General features: G+C 35.9%; 1 protein-coding gene across 1 annotated transcript in view; it reads right to left on the bottom strand.

Annotated features, from left to right (window-relative positions):
* The window catches only part of LOC144970213 (uncharacterized), a 52,480-nt gene extending 49,166 nt beyond the window's left edge, over positions 1 to 3,314 (bottom strand). The window contains exon 1 of the mRNA XM_078909616.1: positions 2,791 to 3,314. The gene's annotated coding sequence lies outside the window, so the exon portion shown is untranslated. The remainder of the gene's footprint in view (positions 1 to 2,790) is intronic.
* Positions 3,315 to 8,407: the final 5,093 nt, after the last annotated feature.

The following is an 8,407-nucleotide window of genomic DNA, read 5'->3' as shown; positions in this document are numbered from 1 at the left end:
TCCACCCAGCATGATTATAAATGTGATTGTTTCAAACTTAGATAGGAGTCAATAAAAACAATTTATATTTAGCGATGGGTGACTCATTTACTTGCCTTTTCTCCTTACAAGCAAAACAATTTTAATCGAGAATTGGAAATACAAAGCACACCAATTTAATCTTTTGAATGTTGTTACATTTCATAATTTGTTAAGCATGTTAAAAAGGACGCATTAGTCCCATGGCTTGATGGGGTGAGCGTCGGACCAGGTTCAATATCAATAGGACAGAGAAATCGTGACGTCAAACCTGTCTCTTTTCCAGTTCAATATTCCTTGAAAGTGTGTAACCAGTTAAATAAATAATGAATGGTGACATAATATTGAATCATAAGGTGGCATAACTATTTTAGTAGCAAGATATATAAGCAGATTCCTCTCATTACCCGGGGTCAATAAGCGAGGACGGATGATCTTTATTGACGACCAGCATTAATTTAGACTAGAAAACAAGATGCCATGAAACCAGACGATCAGTTGCACAAAGTATGAATCCAGTCCCCCGGAAGACGAGGTTTACACTTCTGATGAGAATGAAACCAATATTTTGACATCAAACTTTTGTTCTGAAATCTGCAATTCGTCAAAAGAATTTCCAAACCCCTTTGAAAGTGCGTGGTTACATCAGTATTAAACCAAAAAGTAACACAAATTCGATTATAGGGAATGGGATTAGCGGAAGAGTAGCGTCCCTTGATTGGACGTCACCCATAGTCTGTGACGTCATCGGCGGAAAAGTTATTAGAGAGAGAATGTCATGTTGGTTGTGCGCATGCGTCTCTCGTCCTCGCTTCCGGTGAAAGCGGCTTGAGACACGTCAAAGCCAAATTGATGTTCTCTCTGTAAGGTGACGTCCAATCAAGGGACGCTACTCTTCCGCTAATCTCATTCCCTAGAAATGAAGTTCATTTTGCACTGCCGGGATACACTCAGGCGTTATGATTTCTACGGCTCTTAAGATGTCTAAACTGTGGTAGTTAATAAATTGAAGATTTGAAAATGACATCATGAATTTTGTCAGTTAAAAGTACAAAGAGAAAAAATAATTACAATTGATTGAAATAATGTGTTACCAAGTGAAAGAATGCAACTTATGTTGTACAATTATTCTCTTGAGGGGGAGGGATAAGTAAAAGGAGTATTTAATAGTAGTCCTTTAGAAGCAGATGTATCCCAATCTATGTGGTATTCAATAGTACTCCTTACCATATGGATGGGGCGGTATTCTACTGCAAAGTATTTTTTATCAGAAATTATTGATATGCATTCGACTCGGTTTTAAAAAAGCAAAATGAGTTAAAGAACTAGTTAGGAGCAACCAAAAATATTTTTTTTCCCATTCGCTATTCACGTGTGGAATAAACAACCACCAAAAGTTATTGAAACAAATGAGAAGAGAAGTTATATTCAATAAGTTATAGACCGGTCTATAAGGTGAACACACAATTTCCTTTCAATACATTTTGACAATACAGTGGGCATACATTTGTTATTTATTTAACAAACATATCTAGATCTATATTTGGATGCTACAATTTGTAAAATCGCGTTATAGATCTGTTTAAGAAAAGCTTGAGAGAAAATGAATATTATGTGTATATTGCAATTTCTTCTATCCTGGTCTTCCGTGGCAGAAAAGAGCAGTGTCTCAGCAGTCAAGAATTATCGTTTTCCAAGTTTAGTTAATAATATGACTAGGAAGCACCACAACGTTGCAATGTTTCTCAATGCAACCAAATGGCCATTTTTTCTTTCTGATTATTTTCAACGAAAGAGGATCCATTTGTACACAGCGTGAGTCAGCGGTACGATCTTTGCTTCGTATCCGGAAGGTACCGAGTTCGATCACCCGCCGCTAGCTGCGCTGTGTGGCCTTGAGCAAGTCACCTCGCCCTAGCTCAATTTGCGGTACTGCACTGCGGCGTGACGCCTGAGTTATTCCAGTCTTCTCTTGGGGTAGACCCAAGAGAATAATTTCCCCCTATGGGATGAGTAAAGGGATCTTTTTTAAAGTTTATACCGTGGACACTTTTCCCTTTTCCAAATGTCACTTACATGTTATAATATTATGTCGCACTCAAGTCTCATTCAGTTCTAATCAATAATCTTATTACTTCCTGAGTCGATACTGTTTTTCCAATAATTCCTTTCATTGGCAATCAATTTTAGCACATTGGTAGACAACAGGCTGTTAATTTCTTGGCAAATAAATGCTTTATAGATAATATCGTTGATATCTTTGCTGATATCAATATAAACTTCATGATGTTTTCATAATTAGTTGGGGTTTTTTCTTTAAAAAAGGTTTCGCTTACATTTTTTTAAAACTGTTTCTTTATATGTGTGTACCAAGCACTCAAGAGTGTTTCAAAAATAAGCAAAGTCTTTGACGTAAAGCTGCTCTCCCTAAATGTTCCCGCACTTAGCAAACTGCAACAGGAGGCATAATTGTATATACGAGTATCATTTTTTACTTAAAACAAGTCCTACTTTGACTTGTACAATGATTCTATTTCTATATGTATGATTTTTTTAAAAAGTATATTACATACACAAATCACTTCAGCGCCTTTCGTCTCCAAGACATACAACTGGGATACCTCGGCCGCTTCTATTTATCCTCTGTGTGACAGGCAAAGGTGAACATGGACATGGTTCATGGACTATAATGAAAAAGTCCAAATAGTTTAAAAATCAATTTCCTTCGGCATGGAAAGTAAGGGACTAGATATCATTGTGCACCACACTTACCTGTTTTCTAATGGAAAATAGTTGATGACTCCACTCAATTCATGAAAAATAAATCTTGATAATTGTCAAAGTTTTATTTCTGTAGATCCATTTATAACAATTATAGCTTCCAGTTTTCAATATTATTGTTGAGGTAGCTTTCCGTGATCAGTTTCCCTCTTAGCACGTTTGAAATAGTCCCATAAAATAATATACAAACGTTGCAATGTTTACAAAATTAATTAATGTGTTATCACGGAAGAAAATAGCGTGTCCTTTTCTGTTCTTTGTCTATTTGCTTCCCTAAGAAATATTATGCAAGTTTCCAAGTTTTAAAAAATTAATTAATATCTCTATATAAATTGAAAAAGCTCTTGTGTTTGGTTCGTTTTTCTCGCTTGAAATAATGTTAACTAATATCTCTCCAAGTTCTTCTGTACTAAACACTCACACCTACACCTTTAACGTTTCGATAGTTTCTGCTATTCATTAATTAAATAACAATGTACAATGATCAGATCAGCAAACATCGCAGAAACCACAGATATGAGCATACGCCCTTGTCAGTAATTAACACGCTAAAGCTTGCATCTATCGAAGTGCTTATGCTAATGATATACGTAGATTCTCCCTGATCAAAATAGCCCCTGGCTTTGGCGGTAGTTGTCTATTCACCAATGATGCATGCAGTGATCGGTTATTATCACGAATTTTCAGGGCCTTTGGGTTTAGATACAATAGAATGTTAGTTTTACTTTAAACGTTTCATAAACGATGCGTTTTCCTTTTCATAACAATAACCCCTCCCACAAGCTTTTTCTCAGCATTTAATAATGTTATAGATTTTTCATAAACTCTATCTAAAGGTATAAAAGAGTGTATATTTACATGATCTATAACACAATTTTGTGGAAACAAAACTTGAGCTAAAAAACTTGAGCATTTATATAGAGCAATATCCAATAAACGGGCTCAAATCTCTTTACAATGGGTCCCGAGCCAACAGCAACACCTAACATGTAGAATGATACATGAAGCCTGTTTGGCAATATTACAATTATTTTGCCGATAGAGACAAGATTGTTAACCGTCATTTTACAGTGATAGTATGTGAGTAAATATGCTCTGTTCAGAGCGGGACTCGATCCCTAGCTCTTCCCCAATGGCGAGCGCCATACCACAAGACCACATAGCCCCACCAAGTGAGTGTTACTATCGCAACATCCACTTTTACCATGTATTTCAAATATCATTTGAATTTTTGAAATATTCTCAACACATGGACTGTTACAACAGTTTCGAATTTAATATTTTTCATTGGCAATCAATTTTAGCATATTGGTGGACAAGTAGTTAATTTCTTGTCAAATAAAAGCCTTATAGATAATTACTTTCATATCTCCATGATACTCTCAAAATAAGGTTGTCTATGTTTGTTTTTGTTTTCTTGACAAAATAGGTTTCGTTTACATTTTTTTAATCGTATCTTTATTTGTGTGTATCAAGCACTCAGAGTGTTTCGAAAATAAGCAAAGTCTGACTTAAAGCTGCTCTGCCTTCAAAATACTGAAAATCTAAATGTTCCCTAACTTAGCAAACAGGAGGCATAATTGTATGCCTTGGGCATTATTCCACTCACCGATTGATTCATTTTATTGTTTCATTTATTGATTTATTTTTATTTGGGGGGTCTGCATTGATTTCTGTATCAGATAGAGAGAAAGGCATAGATAATTAAAAACTCAAAACAGACGAATGAGGAATGAATGGCAAGAACAGAAAACTGATACATGTTCCTATTATATTATGAGACAAAAATCGTTGCTCAAAGAAACACAAAATTCAAGCACTGAATTATGTTTCGACAGAAAATCATTCTTTAACTAACACGGTGACTAATACGAATGTGGAAAACCATTCAAAAATATTTAATTCTGATATGAGAATCGGCAAGATTTAATACTGTTATAATAGAAAATATCTTGCGTCCGTTTGAGGCTATTTCTGTTACAACACTATGACCATTACAATTTTGGTTGTATATTGCAACGTGTAAATACTTGCAGGACTGACTATGGGGTTGGCTCAGCATTGATGTAATGAGCAGCATGTTACGTTGATTTGAAAGTATTTCCTTTACAACTTACAACAATGGGCTCATAACATTTTGGGTTATCCGACTTGCAAATGAGTAGGTACACGTCGGTACATAGCAATTAATGCGAAAGAAGAGACAACAAGATTGACCTCTCTGCCCAACAAGGGAAGGTCAAAGACACCCATCAACGTCACTTGGTTATATAACGTCAGAGATTCGATTTCCACTGTAACCTTCAAATGAAAAAAATGATAAATGCGTACAATGTGGATAGATGCATCATGCCCCCCCCCCCCCACCCACCCCCCCCCCTCGCCCACTTTCCCCCAACCTTCTCTTTCGTCTTTAAAGCATCGGACCTTATGTTGTTATGTTATGTGCACTAAGTTTGAGATCATCTAAATGCCTCAGCCTAAATCAAGCACAGGTCTCCACTAAGAGGAGCACATTCAAATGTTTACAAGTCATATATATGCAAAACTAAAAACAATACAGTACATGACAGGGAGATGACTTACAAGACAAAAAATGTCATCTCCCAAAACCCTAACTATACATTTGACTGTTTACCTCCAAGCCATGACCAGGACAAAGCAAAGTAATCTCATTCCAAGACAAAGACAGAAAGCATGTTGGAAGACGTATTGGGGGAAGGAAGACAGTAGGTGCATCCCTGCCCACTTTGGGAGGTCAGGAACCTCACCAGGGGTTATGGGCACCTAAAGGCATTACAGATCCATTAAAAAGAAAAGTGATTGCGAAGTTAAAAGAAAATGCATTGAAACTATAACTAAAGAGACTGTTTCAAGTTGAGAATGTAGTATCATCATCATCATCATCATCATCATCATCATCATCATCATCATCATCATCATCATCACCATCATCATCATCATCATCATTATCATCATCATCACCATCATCATCAAGTGATTTGAGACTTACATTGCGACAAGGCTTTATAATGTCCCCAGACCTTTTCCCCAGCCCAATTCCCAGAATTTGGTCGGTTTCGGCAGGTTTCGTAAAAAAGAAACACCCTCCTCCTCCCATCGTCGAAGGTTCACTCCCCACTGCTGTCCACTTCCTAAAACGGGTTTCGGCGGGTTTCGTAAAAAAAAAAAAAAAAAAGAAAAGAAACACCCGCGAGTTATGCAATGATGAGCCAGGAGAGGGGGGGGGGATAACAAGTTGTAATGGAATTTTCTTGAAGTCTTAGGAAAGGAGTGGGTGTCCGATGGTTACAGATAACAATAAACAAAAAGCAGATGGGCTTTGGACGGATTTTTATTAAACTTAAACGTGCTCTCTCTCTCTCTCTCTCTCTCTCTCTCTCTCTCTCTCTCTCTCTCTCTCTCTCTCTCTCTCTCTCTCTCTCTCTCTCTCTCTCTCTCTCTCTCTCTCTCTCTCTCTCTCTCTCTCTCTCTTCCCTGGGTTCCGAAAGTTCAGTTTGTAGAAAGCTAGCTTCACATGATAAACGAATGGTATTGTTCCTGGATGTTCCGATTACCCTGCAGCGATTGGGTCGCTGGGTTCTGTTAGATCTGTCGGAAAATATATATTATATAATACATATTATCAACTAACAAATGAAAATGATTAAAAACAAGTTTTACATTAATAAGTCAAATCGATGGAAAGCCATTGATCAAGCGAGCGAGCCAGAGCCAGATAGATAGATAGATAGATAGATAGATAGATAGATAGATAGATAGATAGATAGATAGATAGATAGATAGATAGATAGATAGATAGATAGATAGATAGATAGATGATAGATAGATAGATAGATAGATAGATAGATAGATAGATAGATAGATAGATAGATAGATAGATAGATAGATAGATAGATAGATAGATACATGGAACCAGATCCTCCCAATTATAGTTTCGACGAAGAACTTACAGATTTTGACATATGCTGGGCACAAGTTCATCAATACATGATAGAACTCAACACTAGCAAAGCAACCGGTCCTGGTGGCATAAACCCATTATTTCTGTCAAAAACAACTGAACATTTGTCATTACCAAGATCCGTTATGAAATTCACTTAATGAAGGCAATAAATACCAGAAGTTTGGCGTGAAGCTCAAGTGTGTCCCATCTTTTAAAAAGGCAAGAAATCAGCACTAAACAACTATAGACCAGTGAGTTTAACATGTATTAATGGAGAATTGATGCAAATTGATGGAGAAATATGTCAAAAAGAATGTGGTAGATCATCTGGAAAAAATACAAAACAATTCAATAAATGATAAGCAGCATGGATTTGTAAGGGGGAGACACACACACACACACACACACACACACACACACACACACAGAGAGAGAGAGAGAGAGAGAGAGAGAGAGAGATTGAGAGAGAGAGAGAGAGTGTGTGAGAGAGAGAAAATAAGTAGGAGTGAAATATCTGTTCAATGTTATAGTTATCATATAAGAAAAAAACGGCAGGGGCTGCCTGAAGCCGGTGTCGTAAAATACTAACGAAAGAGTGAAAATGGAGAGGCTTCGTATGGGAACAAAACAGACAATGGACGTTTCGGGTACAAACCCTTCGTCAGCACAACAATACACAAATAAACGTGGAAAACAAATAAAATATAATGAAAAAGACGATACAAGTATGATACAGACGATACAAGTTATTTTTCATTATATTTTATTTGTTTTCCACGTTTATTTGTCTATTGTTGTGCTGACGAAGGATTTGTACCCGAAACGTCCATTGTCTGTTTTGTTCCCATACGAAGCCTCTCCATTTTCACTCTTTCGTTAGTTATCATATAACGTTATAACAAGTGTAACTAAATGACAAATTGCCATATTTATGGACAATAAAGATCTATTATTATTATTATTATTATTATTATTATTATTATTATTATTATTATTATTATTATTATTATTATTATTATTATTATATTATTATTATTATTATTATTAGTATTATTATTATTATTATTATTATTATTATTATTATTATTATTATTATTATTATTATTTATTATTATTATCATTATTTTATTATTATTATTACATTTGCTTGATGTAATGGATATCTGGACTCATATCCTAGATGAGAAGGATCAATTGATGCAATTTATATGAATTTTCAAAAGCCTTCGACAGTGTCCCTTACAAAAGACTTGTGATCAAAGTGAAGGCCATGGATTTCGGTGGAAAGGTGCTCGAGTGGATTAAAGACTTCCTCAGCAACAGAACCCAAGAAATTATTATAAATGGATCAGAATCCTCAGTGAAATGTGTAACAAGTGGCATTCCCCAGGGTAGTGTGCTTGGCCCAATACTCTTTGTAATATACATTAATGACCTGCCAGACAGGGTATGGAATGAAGTCCTACTGATACTAAACTTTTATGTAGAAGTGATACCCCAAATGGAGTCCAAACATTACAAAGTGATTTAAACGAACTTCAAACCTGGTCTGACGAATGGCTACTGAAATTTCACCCAGAAAAATGTAGCGTATAAAAAGTGGGAGTATGAAAACAAATGCTACAAACACTGTGAAAAAGG

The sequence above is a fragment of the Berghia stephanieae genome, chromosome 4 (assembly GCF_034508935.2).
Source record: "Berghia stephanieae isolate SIO BIC M18660-M18661 chromosome 4, UCSD_Bste_1.3, whole genome shotgun sequence".
NCBI classification, from domain to species: domain Eukaryota; kingdom Metazoa; phylum Mollusca; class Gastropoda; order Nudibranchia; family Aeolidiidae; genus Berghia; species Berghia stephanieae.
The sequence above is the reverse complement of the archived record's forward strand: the minus strand, read 5'-3'. Positions and strand labels throughout refer to the sequence as shown.